This window comes from Macaca nemestrina, unplaced genomic scaffold (genome assembly GCF_043159975.1).
Source record: "Macaca nemestrina isolate mMacNem1 unplaced genomic scaffold, mMacNem.hap1 Scaffold_50, whole genome shotgun sequence".
In the NCBI taxonomy this organism is placed as follows: Eukaryota; Metazoa; Chordata; class Mammalia; order Primates; family Cercopithecidae; genus Macaca; species Macaca nemestrina.
In genome coordinates this window covers 335,373-360,252 of record NW_027257686.1, presented here as the reverse complement: position 1 = coordinate 360,252, position 24,880 = coordinate 335,373, and the positions used below count along the sequence as shown (strand labels likewise).

The following is a 24,880-nucleotide window of genomic DNA, read 5'->3' as shown; positions in this document are numbered from 1 at the left end:
AAGCAAGGAATGATGAGAATGTAGAGCAACTGGAACTCTTAGGGTGAGAATCTAAAATTGTACTACCTCCTTGCAAAACTGCCAAGTAATCTCCAATAAAGTTAAAATACTTTGACCATATGAACCAGCAATTTCACTCCATGTATGATTGTGTATGTCTGCAATCAGCCATCAGGTAGCTAGCTGGTTTCCTTAGGAAATGGTGCCATTTAGGGCTCTATTTGTGTGTCTGTTATTAGCAGGTTTTGTACTTAATGATGGGGATCATTTGTTGAGCTCTGTATAACCTCCACACATGTCATTAGGGCCTTGTTGTACATGGCTCCATTGAGCAAAGAGAAGAGTGGTGGGGGAAAGAGATTGATTGACATCAGAGAAAGGATCTTGTCTGTTTAATTCTTAAGGTCCTAGGTTGTGGATACCCTCTGGTGGACGTTCATGTGGCACATGATCATCTTTATATGCTGCACCAAGGTATTCATCACCTTACTTCAGTCTCAGCCTTTGTTGTTACCAGTTTGTCAGTGTTGTTCTTTCTCCATCCCTGAATAAGCAGCCAGCATATAGCATTGGCTATAAGCTGGTGTCAGTCTTTATCATTGGTCGTCTCTAAATCATGTAAAGTAAGCAACCAACCCACTGGGAGGATAGCCATTCACTGCTGTCTTTATCTTTCCTTTATTTTAACTCATGGCAGAACATTGTGCAGATTTATTTACCAGCCAGGTTGGTCTTGTTTCATTTTTCATTAACTGGTTTTAGAATACTTTCCACAAGGCTGTAAGTGGTGGAGTAAGAGGCAGTCATGGGAGTGGGCCCTGAAATCCAAAGCACTTTGTGCCGTTTACCCATGCACTCGGCACCTGCCAGTGCTGGATTCCATGCTATTCCCATCTTACAATGCAACAGCTGCTGAAAATGTTCCAATTTTATGATTTGGTAAATTACATAATACCAAGTACATAACAGGTAGTTTCTATTGTGTAGATACTTGGTGTCACATGGTTATGTATTCATAGAGCCCAGTAGCAAACCGGGGACTGCTTTTCAGACGGCATATAGTTGTCAGGGAAAGAGGGAAAGAGAACATGGCTTAATTCCAAAGCTCTCAGGGCCTGCACTGCAGTTCTTATATTGGGGCTTGCTAAAAGCTTTATTCAGCATCTCTCTACTACAGATCTTTCCAAAACAGTTACGATTGTGGGTCCTAAGTTTAAAGGGACAGGGCAGCTTGCACTGCAGCCTAAACTTGCTGCAGAGACTTTTTGCTCCCAAGTCCTGCTCAAAACCATGAGGTGTTCAATTAACTTAGTAAACACCTTGGCACAGTAAGGCTGAATAAGTTATAATTACCCCCAAATCTAGAGCATCACCACCTTTAATTTTTTTTAATTGATTGGCAGGGGTAAATATAGTGGTTGAATTTTACTTTATAAAAGAGATCCCAACATACCACGGATCAGAGGGTCCAGAAATTTCACCAAATGTAGCAGGCCTCTGAGTTTCATGGGTATTATCACCCTCTCTTGGGTACACATGTATTTCTTCCTACTCACTAGGCACAATGAAGAAAATATCATCAATAAAATGAACTAGCAAAATACTTTGTAGGCCATCAGGAAAATTAAGCTCCCTTTAGAATATATTATGGACAGAGAACGGGAGGGCTGATGAGTGACAAGGGCATAATGGTATACTGTTTTTCCTAATATAGAAAGACAAATTGCTTCTAACTAATTTTGCTGGTAGCAATAATGAAAAAAATTGTCAAGTCATTATCTGTATACTAGGTGCCAAGGGCTGTGATGCTTTGCTCTCTAAAAAACACTACATCTAAAAAGATGCAATTAGAATTGCATGAGTGTAACTGGCCAATCATTTTTATGTTTTTATAAGTTGTACAATCTTTACTTGTTGTGATGTCAAGGATATGCTAACCCAATTCAATGAATTGGAAAGTACTGGCTCTTTTACAAATTCTATGTAAAAGTTGGTGAATCCTTAGAATTACTTTTTGAGTGTTTGCTGGAATGTATAAGCAAAGCCATTTGGACCAATTATATCTTGTATATAACTGTATTTTATTATCATTGAATTTCTTTAATATTAAGAAGTCCATTCAGTTCATCTTTTGAGTTTTTCTCTGAAGAAATTTTATGTAAGCTAATCTTATTTTCATAAAACTCATCGTGTTATTCCTATTACATTTCATTCTCTCTACCATGCAATATGTCCCTTTTTTACATTCCAGATATTATTTGTAACTTTTATCTCGATCGACATTTCCAGAAAATTATCTGCTTTTCAGTATTTTCAAACAACCAAATTAGCCTTTAATTTTTTTTCTGAAAATTTCCAACTTTATGTGACATTGCAGTTATCTTTGTAATTTACTTAAAATTGTTGTCAACTGTTTTATCTATGTATGAAGTTAATGTATATTCCTCAGTTGGTGGCTACAATGCTGATTAAAAATTGTACTTACAATTTTATCTTTTATCTAAGTGACCATTTACTAAACAGATATGTTAAAAATCCAGTATGTCAGTGAATTCTTATGGTACTTCATTTTTTTATTGCATATTTGAGGCTTTATTAATATATTCTAGTTAATAATTTTTATAGTGTTTTATAACTTTTTATTCTTATGTAATCCCACCCTCCCCTTTTTTAGCCTAGAATCAAACCATACAAAGGTGGAATATGGTTTCTTCGGACATGGAAAGATTCAAACCATTAGGATGTTCTTCAGCAAAATAATGGGGTAATCCATGAGAAAGAGAGCCATGGAATCTAAAAAGCAATGGAACAACCCAATTAAACAATGAAGGCAAGTCCCAGAATGAGATCTCTGTAATATAATAAATCTAAACTATAACCAGTTTGGACTGAGAAAGACAATGAAAGACTGGAAGTTTGGTAGCTGGAGAACAAGAAAAAAGGCTTTATAGCATATAATCTATATTTATGAAGTTAAACATTAATATAATGAAAACAAGTAATAATATATAGGGGAAAAATCAACTAGACACTCAAAAAGGGGGAAAACTGGATGAGAAAAATGGTTCCCAGATAGGAAATAAAATGAAAAAGAGCACACTTTTAAGCACTACGTAAAAGACAGCGTCTTTCAGACTGGATGCCTAGTGAAGGAAATTTATATTCCAATATGCTACTTGGATTAGTAGAGTGCTATATTTATTTGGTCATTAAAAATGCCTGTGGCATAAGGGTGACGGGAAAAGAGACAAATGTTAATATTATTATTGTAAAAAATAAGCAGTCAAAAGATTATTGAATATATGGATGTTTGTATATATTTTTGAATTTAAATTATAAATGATAGGATATTTAAAATTATGTAAATATAAAAAATTAGAAAGAAAAAACTATTTGCAATCTCAATGCTCATGATTCATATTGAAATCAATTACTATTTTTTAAAGTTAATAAATCAATAAATACAGGTAGAAGTATATTTTCTGCAATTATGACAATACACATTTACCTATGTAAAACTGATGAAATTACTCAAGATATTCCATGTGTTTGTGGTCAGCTACTACATCTCACATTGAAGATAAGACTTGGACATTTGTACTCTACAAATAAAACTGTGAGTCACTTTGAAACTTCACCACATCACCTGTGTTTTCTTTCTAAGACACATACACTTGTTAGAAACTTCACTCATCAAAGAAAGACTTGAGTGGGCTAACTGAATGCTGGTTGTGAGGGAACCAGTATGGTCATACCACTGTGAAAAAGAGTAGTTAGTTTGTTGTCAACTCCAGCCTAGAGTGTTTGATTGATATCTGGGTGACATATACCAACTCTTGGACCAAGATGGACAATAAATTAAAAACAAAACAAATAACCTCAACATTTAGAAACTGAATCTTTAACCAAACAAAAGATAAGTAGGAAGCTAGTGAGTATGTTCTGGGATCACTGCCTGAGTCCAGAGGGTTTTTGACCAACTGTCTATCAGACAGTCACTGCTTGCCTGTGTATTCTTCTGGCATGAAAGTATAGCACCAATTGAGACATGCTAGCTTTTTATCTCTTAATCTGTAAGCCCATGGTTTGCTAGTGAGTAGAATGGTGATAGGGTCTGAAGACGGTTTTCAGCTAACCTGGAAAAGCTAATTATTTATGGTAATGTAAACCTATCAACCATTGAGTGAGTAGAGCTGTGACAGCCTACAACCAGGTGAAGTAATTTTTACTGTCTTGGTGACCATCAGCATGACACAACATTAGATGGAAACCATATTACTATTAAATTAAGGCATCCAAATTTATTTTTAGAGCATGGTTTTCTCTTAAGTACGTTATTATAAGTCACTTTACAGCATCTAGCAATCCACTATCCTGCCCTATTGCTCCTGTATTTCACAAGTGAATGTCTTCCTTAAAATAGCCATAATACTTTCTTTGCTCCCAGCCCCCAGGGAACAGCGTGTTTTAATTAACATATACGTTACACAAATATCTGCTCATCTTAGTTTTCTGCATAAAAGGGACAGAAATTTGTTCCACCAAAGAAGTAAAGTCAACACGTTCAGAGGGTGTGTTGCAGGTATATTAGCATTTCAGAGGCACAAGTGTCATGACTGGTTTAACTAAACAAAGCTATAATGTACATTTCAGAAAACTGCCAGGGAGAAAAATCAATTCTGTATTTGAGTTGAATTCAAATTGATCCAGCACTATGTATCTGCATTCTGCATATCCCTGCTGGGATTTCTACAAACTATTTGCAATGAAAGGCTTATTTAACTTTGTTTAGAGAGAGTCATATATTTGCCATTTTTCTTCAACTGAAAGGTCTGTTCTTAGAAACTTACGGAAATAAGTTGTATCCTCAAAAGTGACTACTGTTGACCTATTTTTCAATTTTTATATAGGTATAATTATTAAAATTTTAAGATTTGATTATAAATTTATTCATTGTAGGAGATGGACTAAGTAAATTGGTACTGGCATATATAATCTAATGTCAGATTAAGCAATGGTAGTGAATATTATGCCATGTATATAGTGTTTCTATAATTGATAAAAGATTGGTTTGTAAGGTAAATCTGATAAGTAAAGGAATTTGTATGACATTTAGTACTTATTATTTTTTTAATCTTTTCCAAATCTTAGGATGAGGCAAGATGGTGTTGTGTTGTCATTGTATTTGAAATAACAATGCATATGAAAAGTCAATAAATTAAAATTTTATACTTAAAGTCATTTTCAGTTTAAATAATTGAATCAACAAAATATATATATATATATATTTTTTTTTTTTTTTTTTTTGAGACGGAGTCTGGCTCTGTCACCCAGGCTGGAGTGCAGTGGCCGGATCTCAGCTCACTGCAAGCTCCGCCTCCCGGGTTCACGCCATTCTCTGGCCTCAGCCTCCCAAGTAGCTGGGACTACAGGCGCCCGCCACCTCGCCCGGCTAGTTTTTTTTGTATTTCTTAATAGAGACGGGGTTTCACCGTGTTAGCCAGGATGGTCTCGATCTCCTGACCTCGTGATCCGCCCGTCTCGGCCTCCCAAAGTGCTGGGATTACAGGCTTGAGCCACCGCGCCCGGCCAAAATATAGTTTTTTGAGTAAAAAATAAATTTATAGAATTTGACCTTTGTTTTAAGCTACTGTTTATTTGCTGCTCCAGTTTCAGTGTAAAACATTCCTATTCATTATTTAAAATATAAAGTGTGATAAATTCATCTTAAAAAATTAAAAAAAGTTCAGGCAGTTACTCCACATTATCAAACTAACTATGTAGACCATCAAGGCTGTAGCATCACAGAGCTCCTGTTGGAATCATTCACATAGAGGAAACTGAGAATGGAAACCCCTGTTGTGCAATAAGGAACATAAATGGAGGTTCATGGTTCTGGGAAAGCCCTGCAGCCTTCATGAGGACTGTGAATGCTTTTCTTTTCCTTCGTGTCAATTACACAAAAAGGAGGACTTGAAACTTCACCTGCTTTCTAATGTGCTCAGAACTTTCCCCCTTCTCTCTCTAATTGACAGCACTTTGAGCAGCCTGAGTAAGTACTTCATACTGAGTATCTACCAAAGGTGATTCGCCTTATTGTCCGACCTGTCTAGTTATCCTGTCCAAAGTAAGATACAGTACAGAGCCATTAAAAGGAACTACCCTCTTATTCTGTTAAAATGAAAGATGGGAACAATAACAAAGAATTCTTCAATGGCCCTGCATGGAACATGACCATATGTCCACATTTGCCATTATGACCAGATCTGTAAGATCTTAGTTTGCAATGTGGCACACAGTCATTTTTCATCTTGGTTAGGCTACAAGATGGGAGCCACAGCCTGTCTATTGGTTAAAAGATTAATCACCCAAGTAGTTTCAGGCCTATTCTAATTGATTTGTTTCCTAACCATATCTTTAAAATAAGAATAATTATTTTTTGCCTAATGTAGTGAGATGGAACTTATTAACTCATAGTGGTCTTAGATCTTTTCTTGTTAATCTTGAATTTAGTTCCCCTGAAGAAATACACACACACACCTGTGTTTATATATATATACACACACATACACATATATATAATCACAGAAATATTAGTCACAAATAAAACTTTTATAAATTGCTTTTTGTGACAATGGCCTTGGATCCTTCCAACTCTGATATAATAATCACCAGCTGAAGATGTCTCTACATCCTTTAATTTCTTCAATTTCTCTACAACTTCTTGCCATGTTCTATCTATTGTTCCAACTGCATGTTTCCTTGTTACTTTTTTGTTAATTATCAATATGCTTATGTCAAAAAGGTGTCAATGAACAGTGTTTGGGTAAAGACTCTGATAATAGAAAACTTGGTGAGAAGAGGGCATAATACTCTATTGTAAGGAAATTTCCCATAAAATTATATCTATACAGAATAGATTTATGACGGGTGAGTAGCCATACTCATGGAAAAGCCCTTTGATTGTGCCCTTCATGCTTTTAAACATGCAGCAAATCAGTAATTCTTGATAGAGAGAGATTTGGAGATTTGAGAAATAAGTTGAAGCTGCAGTTTTGGGAAGCAAAACAACAAAATGAGACTCATGCAGTTTTTCATCTCTGAAATGAAAAATAAGCTCATGGGAAAAAATTGACATTGACATCTAAAACGCTGGCCATTTAGAGACACAACTCTCATTGGCTCTGTATCAAAGATCTCTTTGACATTACATCGATCAGATTTTAAATTTATGAGAAAAACACAGCAAAATGTAGCTTCCATCAGACATGATATGAACTACTAGCTTGAAGTAGTTCATATTTCATCACACTACATTTCTGTCAATGATGTCACATCTTTGTTAACCTAGGTTTTCATTTATTGCTCCGATAAAAAGTGCACAGAAATCAATATGAAATTGGAAATGAAGGTGATAGCATCCAAACAGATTCCAAAATTTGAAAAGTTCAAGGAACATAAATCGACTCAGACTCCTAATGACTTGGTAATTGCGGTAATTTAAAAATAAAATAAAAATATTTTTTCATTTATGCCTATATTTTTCCTAAAGGCTACTAAATTCTTAAGACATAAATTGTTTGGACCTAACTATTCATAAGCAGAATAGTTAAACATTGTTTTTGGCCAATTACTGAGACACAAACGGTTTGTGGATCAAGGAAGTTTGGGAATCTCTGAATCACACAATTTTGTTGTTTGACATTGTTCAATCATTTGACTGTTGATTTTGCTTTAACAATAATCATAAAAGGCCAAGTGACATTCTAGGAAGTTTTTTGTTTTTTGATTTGTGTGTGTGTGTGTGTGTGTGTGTAATTCCTATACTCTGTGACTAAATAGTCCCCAGTTCCCCAGTCTCTGCCTATAAGTGAATTGAGGCAGGGTTTTCTTAATTAGGTAGTTGAGCAGCATATACTGCTTTCCACAGCTCCTCCTGGAGTGAGACTGGTGAGGCTGCTCCATGGTGGACATGGGATAAAAACTCTTTGGTAGGAAGACTGACAAGAATATGGAACATGAGGTGTTAGTGAAAAACCATTTCACGCTGTTTGATGAAAACAATGAAACAACTGTTTGGTATCTCATCCCTAGATCAATCTAAGAATGTTAAAATGTCCTCACCCTGGTTCTTATCACAAAGAATGTGGACATTCACTTGAATCTTTGGGGCAATATTGTCAGCCAATTATCAGGCCCTGGCCCTCTATCCTTGTCAAAAAGTCTTTACTCTCCAATGTGCATCTCAAATTCCTATTCCTCCTAAGCCCTGCTTTAATCCCCTAGATGCAATTAGTGAAGCCCTCTTTTCTGCACCCATCCATAGCATTGTTTCTTGTTGTTTATATATGCTTTCCCTAGTTTGTAAATTATTTAAAATAGGAATATTCTCAGGAAACCTTTTTCAAGTTGTTCTAATAGGCCTTCTGCTTTTATGAATAACTACAAATTTAATTATTTTTCTTGTCTTTTGGAAAATAAATATCATTAATAAATTATGATCGTTGCCCATTGCAGGAACTTAATCTTATGGAATGCATAGAAAATGACAGTAATTCTATAATATCTGAGGGTAAATGGATGAGGCCATGACTGACTAAGATACTGACTGGCTTTGGTCACCCCCATGGTGAAGAGAAATCACTATTCCAGCACACCTGAAACCCACTTGTAGCACACTATGTACTCAGCATTATTAGTTGATAAGGTGAGTTTTATCACGCTTTGGTTACACTAACATCATTGCATAAATTTCACAGAAGAAAACTCACAAGCATTATAACAAATGTAATACATAAGCTTGTAAAATTCCCGTAAGATCTCTCTATCCCAAAATAATTGAGCTAGATGTTTAATGTTGTTATTAAAGAACTATGCAGAGCTTGGCATTAAAACCATTTCTCCCTGGGGCCTCTGCCCACAGGGGAATCTTCTGAGGTGAAGTGATTGAATGCTAGTCTTTTGAGATTCCATTACTATGATCATTTCTTATTCATGCAGTATTTGCTGGACTAACATGTAGCACAGACCAAGCATACAGGTAAATGGACCCGCCATATAATCCAGGGTAAGCAGTGTAGGAAGTCATGAAACTGTGGTGCCATGGATCATATCATGTTTAAAATACTCTTGTAGCTGCCCGTAACATTCAGAATTAAACATTAGCTCCTCACCATGGCTTCCTTGGTTGCATGTTGTATACTAATTCCTCTAACCTCATTCAATCACTCTGCAGATATTCATTGAGTATTCCAGATATTTGGGATAGATATGTGAGCAAAATTAAGATCTTTGCCCTCATGGTGTTAACATTGAAATCCAAAGAGAAAACAGACAAACTATAAATATGTAGAGTAAATAGAACGTTAGAGGCAATCAGGCAATGGAAAAAAAGAAGAAACTGGGGAGAAGAAACTGGATTGAGAAAACCAGCAGGAAAAGGGTAAGCAGTTCTTTTCTGTAGAGAATCAGATAATGTTTTAGGCTTTGCAGGCCATACAATTTCTATTGCAACTACTCAACCCTGTATTGTGAGGACAGCTATAGACAATACATTAATGCATGGGTATGGCTGTGCACCAGTAAAACTTTATTTGCGAAAATGGGCCGTTGGCATGATCTGGGCCAAGAGCTGTAATTTGTGAACTCTGGGATTAGAGTGTTGAATCCTCACTGGGGAATGTTTCAATGAGAAGGTAGATTTGAGAAAGGACTTAAAAAGACTTTTTACATTTCTAGCATACACTTAGCACCGAGAGTAGTACCTGGCACACAGTAGATATTAAATAATTATTTGTTAAATGAATTAAGTGGACACTCAAGGCATATTTGTTTAATCAATGAGTGAATGTCATTTCTAAAGAGTGCACTTAACATTTAGTTCCAGCAAATTGCCATGAAAGATTGAAGTATTTGTTACCAGATTGTATAAGTTTTCAAGAGAACCTAGAACTCCAAATTTTTATGTAAAAGCTCTCAATTTTAAATAACTGTAATTCAAAAATAAAAGCCCTTTGCATATGAAACTGAATCTTTCTGCAAGCTAGTTTTCTGGGACCTCTACTGTATACATTCACAGGGTAAACCAGTTGGTGTTTGTGAGTCTGTTTTCTACACTGCAGTGTGGAAACTGACTTAGGTGACTTGTTAAAGTCAATGGCTAGTTAGTAGTAGCACAAGGCACAAATTCACTTCTTCTGACCTCCTACTTTTATTCTCTGCCTATAAGCACTAAACATGTTAAAACCGTTTGTCCGGTAGACGCAATATGCTCTCCTAAGGAAGTGTTCATAGACTTCATGTACAAATTTTGAAACCTATAGCAGTTTATGGAATACACATTTTTTTTTACTCATATCTTTTTACCTGGCTTTCCTCCCAAGGAGTAATCGTCCCAAATCTTTGAGTTTGTCTGGCATAATTTTCAAGTAAAGTAAAAGTCAGAAGGGATCACATTTCATTCAACAGTGTGCCTCTGAGTGTGAGCACCATATCTAACCAATGGTAGATGTTTAGCATATATGATTTGCTTAAATGAATGAAAGAAATATGTAGTGATTAAAATATTTGGGAACTGGATGTAACTGAAATATTATTTCAGGCATGTATTATTGGAAAAGCAATTTTACTCAAGCCATGAGTACTAAAACTCTAGTATTATTGACATCAATTAAATATATGGATAATTGTTGAATCTGTAATGAATGAAAAACTTGAATGACCTAAGGCTCCCAACTCTGAATATGCAATATAATACTAATTGTGGATAATGTTTATTGCACTTTTGATTTGTCGTGAATATTAAGCATTTTCTATTTTTTATTAGTGTCTAACTTTAGAGGGACATAATTTCATTATCTTCCATTTCGTGGGTCAAACAACTGAGGCACAGAGAAGTTATATTCCTGGTGCAGGGTCACATAGGCAAGAAAGGGCCTAGTCATGGTTTCATCTCCAAAGCAGCCTTTCTTCAACTACTAAGGCGGCTTTGATGATTTAGCTAAAGTGAACTTTTCAAAGCAGAACTCTGGGAATTGTTTCCTCAATTACACTATTCAAATAAACTATTCTCTTTTCACTCACTTTTTTATTTTAAAATTATGGTACCATTATTTTAAAATGACACAGTCAGCTAGTTGGAGGACTTACCTAGATGTTAAATGGTTAATAGAGGTCACAGTATAAATGAAAACATCCTTTAATCTGGTCGTTGTGTCACATTTCTAACATTTCCATTTTCTTCCTTCTCTCATATCATTTATATATCAGTGTTTGATAATTACAGTGGTTTGTTCTAATATTATTTGAGTTCTAAATGTTCCCTAAAAGCTACTCTATGTCATCGTTAACTGGCAATGTTTCCTAGTATGCCTGATGGTGTGGAGGGGTAATATTCCCTTTTTTTCTGTCAGTGATAGCAGCTGTCAACCCCTAAAACACTGAAAAACTGATATTAACAGTTTTTGTCAAAGCAAGGGCAAGAGACTTCAGAGGTGAATAAATCTAGAACAGCCAACACTGCAGTCTCTTGAGCAGTTTGTTTGTTATAAATACAAATCAATACCACAAGTGGCACCTTTTTGCTTTCAACACCTATGATTACAAACAATTATCTTCATAAAATGGTCTCAGCTTTTTAATGTGTTGTTTTAGATATTACTGAAACCTTATAAAAGCAACACTTTCTACAAACAGGATCAGTGTTTGATGTGTATTAAATGAGGTCAGATAGTTAAATTTGAAAAAATAATTTATAAATATTCAGATAAGAAAATTAAAATTACAAAAGCAGAGTTTGTCATCATTAAGCTGAATTACAACTGTGTGTAGTTAATGCTATATCTACATGGCTACGTTTTGGTTAAAACAGTTTTAGTAATCAAATCATCTACCTCATTCTCCAATTTAACCACCTATTTCATCTGTACACTCTAACATTCAGTACACATTCCCTTCAGAAATGACCTAGCTTTCATCCAGTTCAGCAATTAGGGTAGCTGCAACCCATGATGTGCTATCATCCCCCAGCTACAAAACAACATACAATATTTAAAGGTTAAAAACTCATTGAGAATTTATGAAATGGTAATCCATTCTGTGTTCATGAAAATAGGCAATCCTATTTGAAAATCTTTAAACCAACGTAAACTCTAGAAAATTCAGTGTTGAAGTATGGGAAGAATAAAGACTTTGCACTACTATGGTGTGTAACAATGCAGTGTCAGACTCGTCATTTATAGTAAATGCCTTGATTGGACTTTCCTCTGGACTGTCATTATGCTGCTGAAGATCAAATTTGCTCAAGTCTGTGGGAATTCCATCATATTTTCTTCCCCCTAGTTCCAAACAGGAAGAGAAGGGTTTTGAGGTCCCTTGGCAAAACCAAAAAGAAAACACTCACACTCACAAACAATGTGAAAACAAAATGGCAGACCTAATCCTTGACTCCATGTCCAAATGACGTTGAGGCAATATTACTTTTGCAACATTTGTATTCTGCCCAATATATCACATCATGAGATTCCTCAAAAAACTTGGAAGTCTGAGAGCTGCAAAACAGAAAGCAGTTAAGTTGATGTCTACATTTGGATTTCTTTTTCAGGTTACATGTCTAAGTGTCTATCGTAGGCTAAGGTTAGAGGCTTCTGTTGGGGAGCTGTGCTTTTGATGTGGTTTTGGCTTCTTACTGCAAAGGGAAAAAAATTCCTCAGATAAAGTTAAGTTCACAGAGCTCTGTTTCATCCGCCAAAGACAATTTTGAGTTATAGAAATTCAAGCGGTAAAATGACAAAAAGATTCATTTCTCTGGATGCGGTTTTCTTTTGTGAATATTGAATACTTTCACCCTCTGTTAGGGAAAGCAATCATTTCACACAATCTTAAAATTGGGTTTAGTGGAATGAAGGAACTTAGTAGAAGGGCTGTTTTCCTTTTATATTCTTGTTGATACACAACAGGGATGTCTTTCCTCACTAATTTTTAAGCTACTGTGACCTTCACATCACAGATGCTCAACATCTAAGTGGCTGGAGCAGCCAGGCCTCACCCTGGTCTTGTTTTTGAGTAAACATGCTTCTGTTCTGACCTGGAACTTGACATTTAGGGGCCAAGATGCCAGAGTGTGTCAGGAAAATTTCACCAATTCTACTCCTTGCAAAGTCATTCTCACCTGGCTGTGAGATATATTGTGAGATATTGGGCAGAACACAAATTCTGCAAAAGTAATATTGTCTCAACTTCATTCTCACCTGGCCTCTGCTTTACCTGAAGTCCATTAACTTTACCAGGTCAGAGAAGGCTGCTTTTCCTTCTCATGGAGAGAAAAGCTTAAGTTGATCAACATTCCCAAAGCACAGAGTGATGCCTCAGATGTAGGGCAAAATACTGTTCAGCACACTTCTTGTTTCTTAGTATGGGCAGATCTCAACTTGTATTTATAAATGCTTGTAACCTTTAATTCTGGTACTCACTTCTCTCACCTCCACCACACTCACCCTCCTTCCTCAGGGCATTTGCTTTGCCATGCTACACAGCCTGACTTCATGTCTCTCCCTGTGTCCAACCTTTCATGCTTTCATTTTATATTAGCATCTGTTGCTTATTGGATGCATACTAAGTGCCAAGCTGTTCTGCACATTTTAGACAAAATCTCTCAAAACATCCCAGAACCACCCTGCAAGGGAGGCATTAGGATTATTGCTACTTTACAGAGAAGGACTACTGAGGTTGTTTACCTTCCCTCAGGTCACTGAGTGGCAGAGCCTGCGTTCTAGGCAAATCTAACAAATTGAACTGTGCTTTTAACCTTTTTAATACTCTCTCCAATATCTCCATATATATATATATGTATATATATGTGGTATTCATTTGGCCCTTGGTAGAAATGACTTTGTCTACACATATGAATTAAAATTTATATTCTGAGTGAATCTAATTTGAAAACAAATTTTAATCTGTAGAATTCAGTGGCATGTGGCACAGTCACAGCACATGTACCATCACCATTATCTAGCTCCAGAACATTTTTATCATGCCAAAAGGCAACTCTGCACCCCTCAAAGCAATCTCTCCCCCATTTCTCCCCACTCTCAGCCCCTGGCAACCCCTCACCAGTCAACTTTCTGCCCCAAAAGATTTTTATGTCTCATATAAATGGAATCATACTGTATGTGGCCTTCTGTGTCTGGCTTCTTTCACTTAATGGCTAAAATGGTAAATTTTATGTTATGCAAATATTACTGCAAAACAAAAATTAATAAAATTAAAATGGTTGTAGGGAGAAACTCTTAGTTTAAAATGCTCAAGTTTTCATTTAAGGAGTAAAATTAATTTTTTGATTGATGTTTGAAGCAAATCATAGAAGTTAAACAAATAAATTAAAAATGGTTTTGGCAGAACCCCTAAAAAGAACTCGGTGCCCCCCACCCTGGCACTCGGCATGTACCGCTCAGCACATGCTCATTGAAAATGTGCTGAGTGCTGGGCAGGGATGACTGCAGGCAAACAACTTCCAAACAGAGAAGCTGCAGAGATGTAAAAACATGATTCAGAATTTTCTCCAGAGGAGCTTCAGCTTTCAATTTCCTGCTTTCCAGGTCCTCTCCAATTCTCAAAAGGGTGCTGCATAATTATCTGAATAACATCCAATTTAACTTTATCTATACTAACGTATAAGTATGTTAAAGTGACTCTAATTATACTGATGGGCTCAGGCCCTGGCATGAACCCCATTTTACACGGAGGCCTGGGCCTATCACTCCATGGCATTTAAAGGTGCTAAGAAATCACACACACACCAGAGGTTGAGGTAATCTGAAAGTGACAGCCTGTAAATCTACCCTGGTTGTGGCGGTGGTGATGGGATGGGTTGTCTTAATGGCAAAAAGAGTAAAAGGAAGTTCATCTGAAATTGCAGCAGGAGTCTTCTCCCTCCCACCTCTCTTGTTTTGTTTTTTGTTTGTTTTGTTTTTTTGTGGGGGAAGGGAGCAAAGAAGAGAAGGGTAAGAAATGTAGGTGTTTCCCAAACAGAGATTTTGGCAGTCTGCCCTTAATTGGCATTTGCTAAAGGCCACTGGGCAAAGAGAAATTGGAGAATCCTGAGAATTGGGCAGTTGAGAATGAGAAGCCAGGAGAAAGGCTAGAGGTGTTCATATCTCCATGAAGAGACAGTACCGCCACCTGGGAGACAAGTCACCTTAGCCTCTGTGATCCAGGGTTGGAATATTCTATTCAAAATTTCCACAAATATGTTTATATCACTTACCATGTTTGGAATCATGTTCACTGTGGCCACCGTTGGAGTGAAGATGGGGCTACTAATAGGTAGGCCTTGGACCTTTGTGGGCCATGGTGTGTGCTGGGGATCACTGAGATTAGAACCTCATTTATCACGCATCTTTTCATGTTGTGCAACCTCCCAGTTGCCAAATACTAAAATCACAACTCTGAATGCATGAGATCTGAGAAGTTTTATGGCTTAGAATAGATCAGCCTCCTCTCTAATGTTAATCTCTGAACTACTGAAAATGGTGGTACTTTGCTGCATAGCAGTGGCTTTGCAAGGCTTTCTGGCCGGTAAAAAAGAACCCCAGGAGGAGGAGCTGAGGGGCAAGACTGCACTCAGCAAGGCCAACATGGAGGAGGCCAGCAAGTAGGAGGCTAGTCTTTAGAGCCTCTGGTTTGCTTTCCTTTCTCCCTACGTATCCATATTTTTCCTTTAGAAGCAAGTTTCTCATTTTCTCCTCCTCCACCCTGGTTTTAGAAAAGGTATGATCACCTCCCTCACTCACTCAATCAGGACCCATAAATGCCTGGTACATAGGCCACCAAGACCACCAGTCATCCTGTGCCCAGGTGGGCATCTCGAATCCATCACTCTAATCTCTCCTGTTGAGCTGAGGTGTGGCCCCATCATTCTTCCTAATGGAGCACTCTTGACAACCATAGCCACTTTTAGAGTTGGCACAAAGCATAAAATTTTGCAATCTTGGCTGAGAGAGATCACTGGCAGACACATTTTAAAGTGACCTCTTTTAGGGTCATTTGCATTTTAGCAAAAGACAAAAATGCAGTAAGCCAGAAAAGTGAGCTCATTGTGGACTGACAAGCCTCTGGCATTTCTCAGCAAGGACTCATTCTCAGGCCAGGATAGGTAACTAGTTTGATGAAAGCAGCAAAAATCTTTCGTTTTGGCAGCCACTTGTGAGAAGTAAGCCTTTAGAGGTGCAAGCACCACTCTCAAACTTGGGAAGAATGAGAGTGCATTACAGAACTGTGCTGGGCAAGGCAGAATGGACATCATTATCTGGTGTAACTTCCAGTTGCTACATCTAGGATAACAGCAAACTCATCCACTGGTCATCCCCATTAAATTATCTCATGGATATTTACTGCCAGGGGAGAAGGGGCATCAATAATATTTCTGAAACTCCAGACACTAACGGTAGATGTTCAAAGGCTAGTATCTGAACGAAGTAGTCTTTAGAAGACTATTTTTTGACATTTTCTCAGAAGCATTTTCAAATTTTATTATAAATTGCTTTCATCTGAAGTATACACCAAAGACTTGGCATATTATAGCAGTTCTCTTGTCCTAAGGCTTCTATTTTTATAAAAATGCAACATCTCTAAAATTGTCATACCCTAACTCTTCTGCAATCCATTTAATAGAATTAGATGCTGTGAAATATCCATCTGGGTTTCTTTAGGCGGCTCATATGTAACAGTAAATCGTACATGTTTTTGTATCAATAGATCTGTACCAGGTCTACAGCTTACTTTACCTGTGAAACAAGGAGTCTCTAGGAAATTTTGAAGCTATAGACATTATGTTGAGCCTTAAGAGTTTTGGGGATTACTCAAGGGAAAGAAACCATGAAGGCTCAAAGACCAGTAGAAAGAGCATGCACTCTAGGGATAGGCAAATCTGGGATTGATTTTATCATGCTGGTGACCTCAGAAAAGTTATGTAATTTCACTAAGGACAAATTACTCTTTAAAACAAGGATGGCAGTAGCAACACCTCCTTGGATTACTATGATTGAATACGGCAATGTATGTAATATTTGACACATCAATATTTTTTCCCTAGACTCTTTTTCTAAAAATCATGAGCAATAAATTAGTTTTTACCAATATACTCATTTATTCATCCATTTATTTGCTCAATAAATCTTTCTCAAATTCATGCTTTAAAACAATCCATAAAGTATAGTCATTACCTCTCCCTACCCAAACTCCCTGGGGTTTGATAGAGGAAGAGGATGTTTATATGAATAACTACAATATTAGCATAGGAAAATTGTTGGTATTTGAGTTTTATAGGGATGAATGAACAGGTAGAGCACCAATAGCTAACAATGGGATACAAGAAGTAAGCCACAGAAGCAGAAACTTCCTTGGGAAATCAGAAGGGCAGTACCCTAAGGGCCTGACACGGTTAGGCTTTCTCTACCCAAATCTCTTCTTGAATTGTAATCTCCATAAACCCCATAATCCCCACGTCAAGGGAAAAACTACGTGGAGGTAACTGAATCATTGCTTCCCCCATGCTGTTCTCATGATAGCAAGTGAGTTCTCACAGGATTTGATGGTTTTATAAGGGGCTCTTCCCCCTACCCTCAGCGCTCAATCCATCCTGCCACCCTGTGAAGAAGGTGCCTGCTTCTCCTTTGCCTTTGGCTATGATTATAACTTTCCTGAGGACTCCCCAGCCATGCAGAACCGAGTCAATTAAATCTTTTTCCTTTATAAATTACCCAGTCTTGGCTATTTCTTCATAGTAGTATGACAATGGACTAATATAGTGCCCTAATGTAAAATTACTCCTCCTAAAAATGTATCTTTCAGAAAGAGGCTATAGTCTTATATTCAGTGACTATAAAATCTTTTATATAATGAGGGGCTACATTTGTTACACAAAAGCTTTTTTTTAAAGAAATGGAAATCATAAATATACACGCAGGGCAAATAAAACGGCCATCTTTCCTAATATATGCAGACAGGTACTTAGACGTTAGGATAAAACTTCTGAAACAGCAGCACAAAGAGATCCAAAGATGTGCCATACCTCAAACAACTTGGTAGAAATAAATATACTAAACCTGATACTGAAGTGAACTGTGGAAATAATAACTAAAGCAGTGACAAGAGTGACTTATCTGAAAGATAGATGAAGATATTGAATAAAATTGTTATGAATATGAAATTAGAGAAAATGAACATATTATATAATACTGTATTTATATATAAGATAATAAATGGAACTGTCTAATTTAGCACATTGATTAAATATTAGCCTAGACAATTTACTCTTTTATCTAAATCAAAAAGTTTATTTAAAAAGTCATTTTTTTTTCTTTTGGTTTTTCTATTTTCCTTAGTCAGAACATGATGACTTAAATGTATTTGGACCTATACAACACACCAGCCTGTACAGGGTGCAGGGAATTAGGAGAAGGTAAATTTGAAAGAGTTGTTGGGCTCCAGTTGTGGAAGATTTTAGTCAACTGGTGAGGCAGCCAAAGCATGACTTTAGTTTTCCTGTTGGTGGGAAGCCAGAGCTCATGTGTGAGTAGGAGAGAGCTGATCCCTGGAGCTAAGCTTCAGAAAGACGAATCTGGCTGTAGACTGCAGATGGAAACATGTGTAATAGGTCCAAATAAGAGTGCTACTTCAACAGGGACATTATTAAAGGCAGACACTGGGGATGAAAAAAAATAGTTGTGAGAAGTAACATGCATAAATATTTATATAATTTGGCTACTGAAAAGTAAAGAGAAATTTCATTGATATTTTATATATAAAAATGTACCACGAAGCAATATATTGCTGTAGCAAAACTGCACTTGTAGCCCATAAATATATCTTTAAAAATTCTCTAGAAAATAGTTTATTAACAGAATTCACTGATGTACCTAATTAATTCCCAGAGCCTAGAGTCATGCAGTAAGGGGCCTTAATAAATATTTGTTTTTGAAGGAATAGATTATGGTTAACACATTTTTAGACTGAAGGGAATGGAGAAAAATAAAAAGGCAAAATGAATGTGTTACTACATGTTAATTTTTAATCTTTTAAATATTTAAGGGAAAAGGGAACCATAGAATCTGGATTTGGGGATGTGGCCACAGTTAAAATTCATCTAAGCTTTTATAGACCAATAGACTAATTACCTTACACTTTGTTGGCCTGTTGGTTGCTATAAAAGCACTTTCCTATTGGCCAAACCTTCATGTCCTTTGCTGCAATTTAAGAAACTGCCCCCTTGTTTTAATATTTTCTGGTGGTGAATGCTTCCTATCCCTCTAAACCTCATACAAAGCTTTCAAATTTGCTTTTGCTCATTAAGAGTAGATCTAAGCCATACTAGCCAAACCAATCAATTTGAATACAAATATCTGTAAAAAAAAAAAAATGGATTCTAGGATGAATGACCAACTGAAGATGATACTTTTCACAGCAACAAGGAAAAGTTAGTTGGATAGAAATCTAATTTCTAGGGATTCAATTTCTATCACTAGAGGTGGCAGAAAGAATTAAAGTCATCTTATTTTCTTCACCAACTTCCACTGACCAAGAGCAAAGATTTAAAAACCTGTGTAGCCTTGGAAACAGAATTTGAAGTTAACTAGACAATGGCTGAATTTGAATCAAGATTAAAACTTGGGTAAAAATTCTCAGGAAAATAGTCTCTGAGACAGAAGATGAATATAAATATCTTTATTAGGAGAAAAAATGAAATAACACTTTGATCTCATGAAAATAAAAAAAATCCATTGAAACTTCTGCTCAAAAAGCTGATAAAATATTCTTAGCACACTTGAAAACATTAAAATCTATAGCTGACTCTTGAACAACAGTGGTTTGAACTGCATTAACTTACATGCAGATTTTCTTCTGCCTCTGCCATCCCTGAGACAATAAGGCCAACCCGTCTCTCTTCCTCCTCCTCCTCAGCCTAGTTGGTATAAAGATGGTGAGGATGAAGGCCTTCATGATAATCCACAACTACTTAGTGAATAGTAAATATATTTTATGTTCCTTATGATTTTCTTAATTACATTTTCTTTTCTCTAGCTTACTTTACTGTAAAAATACAATATATAATTCATATAACATAAAAAATATGTGTTATTTGACTACGTTATTGGTAAGGCTATTGGTCAAAGGTGGGTCATTAGTAGTCAGGTTTTGGGGGAGTCAGAAATTATACTTGAATTTTCGACTGTGGGGGGAGCAGGCACCCCAATCCTCACATTGTTCAAGAATCAGTTGAATTTACTTCTGTCTTGTTTTCAAGAGCAGTTCATCAACTAAAATATATTCTGCATGATAAACTAGTTATTACGTTCTGAGAATAATAAATTCTCAGGAACTAGTCACTTTACAAAATAGCTTTTTTTGGAATTGACCATCAGTTAAATTTTATCTCACAGCTCGTCAACAGAGAAAAACAACTTGCTCTACTATTTAAAATGTGCTTACAGGTTGTTTGAACCAACTGGTCAGTTTAACCTAGCTGTTCAAAATTTAAGAACAAAATTTAAGAACTAAAATTACCTATAGTAATTTTCTTAGTCTTGACCACAGATTAGATTACCTGAGAAGCTTTTAAACACCCAGATAACCTGGCCACACACAAGACTAATTAAACTAGAATCTCTGGGGACTGGGATCAAGCATGATTCCCCAGGAGACATCAATGTATTGTCAAGGCTGAAAACTACCGATCAAAATCAAAACATCCAAATGGGAAAGTTCTGACTAGTGATTTTCATATTATTCAAATACCAAATTTTAAAAATGTTATCTCAAATGAAAACAAAAAAATGATTCCTCCTTTCAACTATTCAGCCATTCTACTGTTGAAGATTATTTGTGGCCTCAAGAATCCTGTTATAATGGCCAATGATCCTGACAGACTTTTTTTAAGTATAACATGAAATCCATAAAAATGTGGAATATAAACGTTTTACTAATTAGTACTTATCAAACAAAGTAGGAAGTAAACATTAGGAAAATCACGAGAAGAAAAGCGCCACCTGAAACACCATAAACCCAAATGTTTACTCAGCCATCCGTTTAAAATAGAGATAACATAAGAAGCTTAGCATACAGAAGTCTGCAGCATTTGAGAGACAGGGTAACACTAGATCTCACAACCTCTAGCTGATCATTAGTTCTGCACTTGAACACCAGCACCTTAGCCAGCTGTGCACTCAACTGCAGAAGTTAGGGCAATGTTCTAGCATACTCTGTCAATTGGCAGGTATAATCAGGAGTTAAAACGATTCTCTCTTAGAACATCACAGGAATATAGATTTCCTTTTAGAGATGTCTATGAAAAAAACCTTAGAATGTTATTACATGGTACCATTTTTTTTGGTTGAATAAAATCCAGTATTTTTTATTTATCAAACTCCAATTTCATTTCACAAATGTAAGTTATCATCAGCTCCCCAACCACTTTCCCCCATCTTCTTATCTCTTTCCCACCCTACACTTTCTCTCTCCCACAACCCGGGCTCCAAAAAGAAAAAAAAAAAATCCCTCAGCTATTTCATCTTAATAACACTGCAAAAATCAAAACCAGTGTCTCCTGCCCCCAGAACAGTGGGTATCCCCACCTGGCTGCCTCCTGTAGCTCATGCAAAATTCAACCTACAATTATAGATGCATTCTCAGTTTATGCTGCACTTGAGATTCAATGGTGACTACTGTCAAGATGGAGAGATTTGTGAATAAAAATACATTTCAACAGCAAATATAAATTAGTTTTGTCTTATTTGCCATTGACATGGGTAATGTACAGATAGTCCCTGATATATGATGGTTCAACTTACAATTTTTTGACTTTACAATGGTGCAAAAGTGATATGAGTTCAGTAGAAATCATACTTTGAGTACTCATACGACCATTCTGTTTTTCATTTTCAGTACAGTAGTCAATAACTCACGAGATATTCAATACTTCATTTTAAAGTAGGCTTTGTGTTACATGATTTTGTCTAACTATAGACTAATGTAAATGTTCTGAGCATGTTTAAGGTAGTGCAACTTGAGCCATAATGTGTGGTAGGTTACAGGTTTTTTTTTTTTTTTAACACTCAAGAAGATCAATTTTATTTATTATCTGGAATTAACAGGCATTTTCTTCTTTTTTAAATTATACTTTAAGTTCTAGGATACATGTGCACAACGTGCAGGTTTGTTACATATGTATACATGTGCCAAGTTGGTATGCTGCATCCATTAACTCGTCATTTACATTAGGTATATCTCCTAATGCTATCCCTCCCCTCTACAACCTCCCCACAATAGGACCCGGTGTGTGATGATCCCCTTCCTGTGTCCAAGTGATTTCATTGTTCAATTCCTACCTATGAGTGAGAACATGTGGTATTTGGTTTTCTGTTCTTGCGATAGTATGCTGAGAATGATGGTTTCCAGCTGCATCCATGTCCCTACAAAGCACACAGACTCATCTTTTTTATGACTGCATAGTATTCCATGGTGTGTATGCCACATTTTCTTAATCCAGTCTGTCACTGATGGACATTTGGGTTGATTCCAAGTCTTTGCTATTGTGAATAGTGCTGCAATAAACATACGTGTGCATGTGTCTTTATAGCAGCATGACTTATAATCCTTTGGGTATATACCCAGTAATGGGATGGCTGGGTCAAATGGTATTTCTAGTTCTAGACCCTTGAGGAATCACCACACTGTTTTCCATAATGGTTGAACTAGTTTACAGTCCCACCAACAGTGTTCCTATTTCTTCACATCCTCTCCAGCACCTGTTGTTTCCTGATTTTTTAATAATTGCCATTCTAACTGATGTGAGATGGTATCTCATTGTGGTTTTGATTTGCATTTCTCTGATGACGAGTGATGATGAGCATTTTTTCATGTGTCTGTTGGCTGTATGAATGTCTTCTTTTGAGAAGTGTCTGTTCATATCCTTATGCCCACTTTTTGATGGGGTTGTTTGTTTTTTTCTAAACCCAAGAGACTACTACTGGAAATAAGTAACAAGAGAAACGTTAAAAACTACACAAATACATGGAAATTAAACAACATGCTCCTGAATAACCAATGAATGAATTAAAAAATTAAGAAAATGTAAAAATTCCTTAAAACAAAGAAAATGGAGATATCACAAACCAAAATCTATGAGATACAGAAAAAGCAGTATTAAGAGGGAAGTTTACAGCAATAAATGTTTACATTGAAAAAGTAGAAAGAATTCAAATAAAGAAATCATAAATAAAATTTCATGATGTACTTAAAGGAACCAGAAATACAAGAACAAACCAAACCTCAAATTAGTAGAAAGACAAAATCAAATATACCAGGGTAGTCATAAGTGAAAGTGGTCTCACAATACAGAAGATTAAATGATCAAATCGTTGTTTTTTAAAAAAATAAACAAAACTGACAAACCTTTAGCTAGACTAAGAAAAAAGAGAGACCCCAATAAATAATATCAGAACCCAAAAAGGAGACATAAAAACTGAGATTGCAGAAATACAAATACTCATTACAGTATATTATGAGCAACTACATGCCAACAATTTCAAAAACTCAGACTAAATTGATAAATTCCTGGACATATACAACCTACCAAGATTGAACCATGAAGAAATAGAAAACGTCAACAAACAAATAACAAGAAAACTGAAGCTGTACTTAAAATTGTCTCCCATGAAAAAAAAATCCCAGACCCTGATGGCTTCATTAATCAATTCTACCAAACATTTAATGTAGAACTAGTACTAGTTCTACTCAAATTATTCAAATAAAATTGAAGAGGGGGGAATACTTCATAAATTTTTCCATGAAGCTAGCTTCCCTGATCCAAGACCAGAAAACGGCATAGCAAAAGTAGAAAACTATAGGCCAGTATCACTGGTGAAAATAAATGTGAAAATCCTGAACAAAATATTAGCAAACCAAATTCAACAATGCATTAAAAAGATCATTCACCGTGATCAAGTGGGATTCATTTCAGGAATGTAAGTATGGTACACCATATGCAGGAATAATATGTAACATCCACAGAAGCAAGAACAAAAACCATATGATCATTTCAATAGATGCTGAAAAGCGTCTGAGAAAATTCAACATCACTTTATGATAGAAACTCTTGACAAATTAGATATAGAAGGAAAAACAACTCAAAATAGTAAAGATTTCATAGGACAAACCCACAGCTAACATTGTGTTGAATGGAGAAAAATGGAAAGTCTTTGCTCTAAGGTCCGGAACAAAGCATGGATGCCTACTTTTACCACTTTTATTCAACATAATATGGGAAGTCTTAGCCATAGCAATTAGGCAAGAGAAGGAAATAAAGGACATCTAAATTGGAAAGGAAAAAGTCAAATTAGCCTTGTTTGCAGATGATATAATCTTATACTTACAAAAACCTAAAGGCTCCACCAAAAAACTCTTGTAACTGATAAACGAATTAAGTAAAGTTGCAGGATACAAAATCAACATACAAAAATCAGTAGCATTTATATACACCCAACAGTGAACAACCTGAAAAATAAATCATTTGCAATAACTATAAAGAATATAAAATACCTACAAGTCAATTTAACAAAAAAAAAAAGAGAGAGAAAGACCTATACAAGGAAAAGTATAAAATGCTAATTGAAGATGATATATGAAAATAGATATTCTAAGCACACGGATTGGAAGAACTAGTATTATTAAAATGATACTTCCCAAAGCAATTTAAAGATTTAGTGCAATCCCCATCAAAATACCAAAGGCATTCTTCACATACGTAGAAAAACTCGTAAAATGTATGTGGAACTCAAAATATCAATGGAGTGGCATAGTCAGGGCTCACTAAGGCCTCAACCTCTCA

The 24,880-nt window shown here is 36.0% G+C and overlaps 1 protein-coding gene and 1 long non-coding RNA gene across 3 annotated transcripts in view; one reads left to right on the top strand and one right to left on the bottom strand.

Annotated features, from left to right (window-relative positions):
* The window catches only part of LOC139361443 (uncharacterized), a 286,740-nt gene that overhangs the window by 143,372 nt on the left and 118,488 nt on the right, over positions 1-24,880 (top strand). The window lies entirely within an intron of this gene.
* Positions 1-24,880, bottom strand: part of LOC139361445 (lysine-specific demethylase PHF2-like) — a 65,318-nt gene that overhangs the window by 9,060 nt on the left and 31,378 nt on the right. The gene's annotated exons all lie outside the window — the stretch shown is intronic.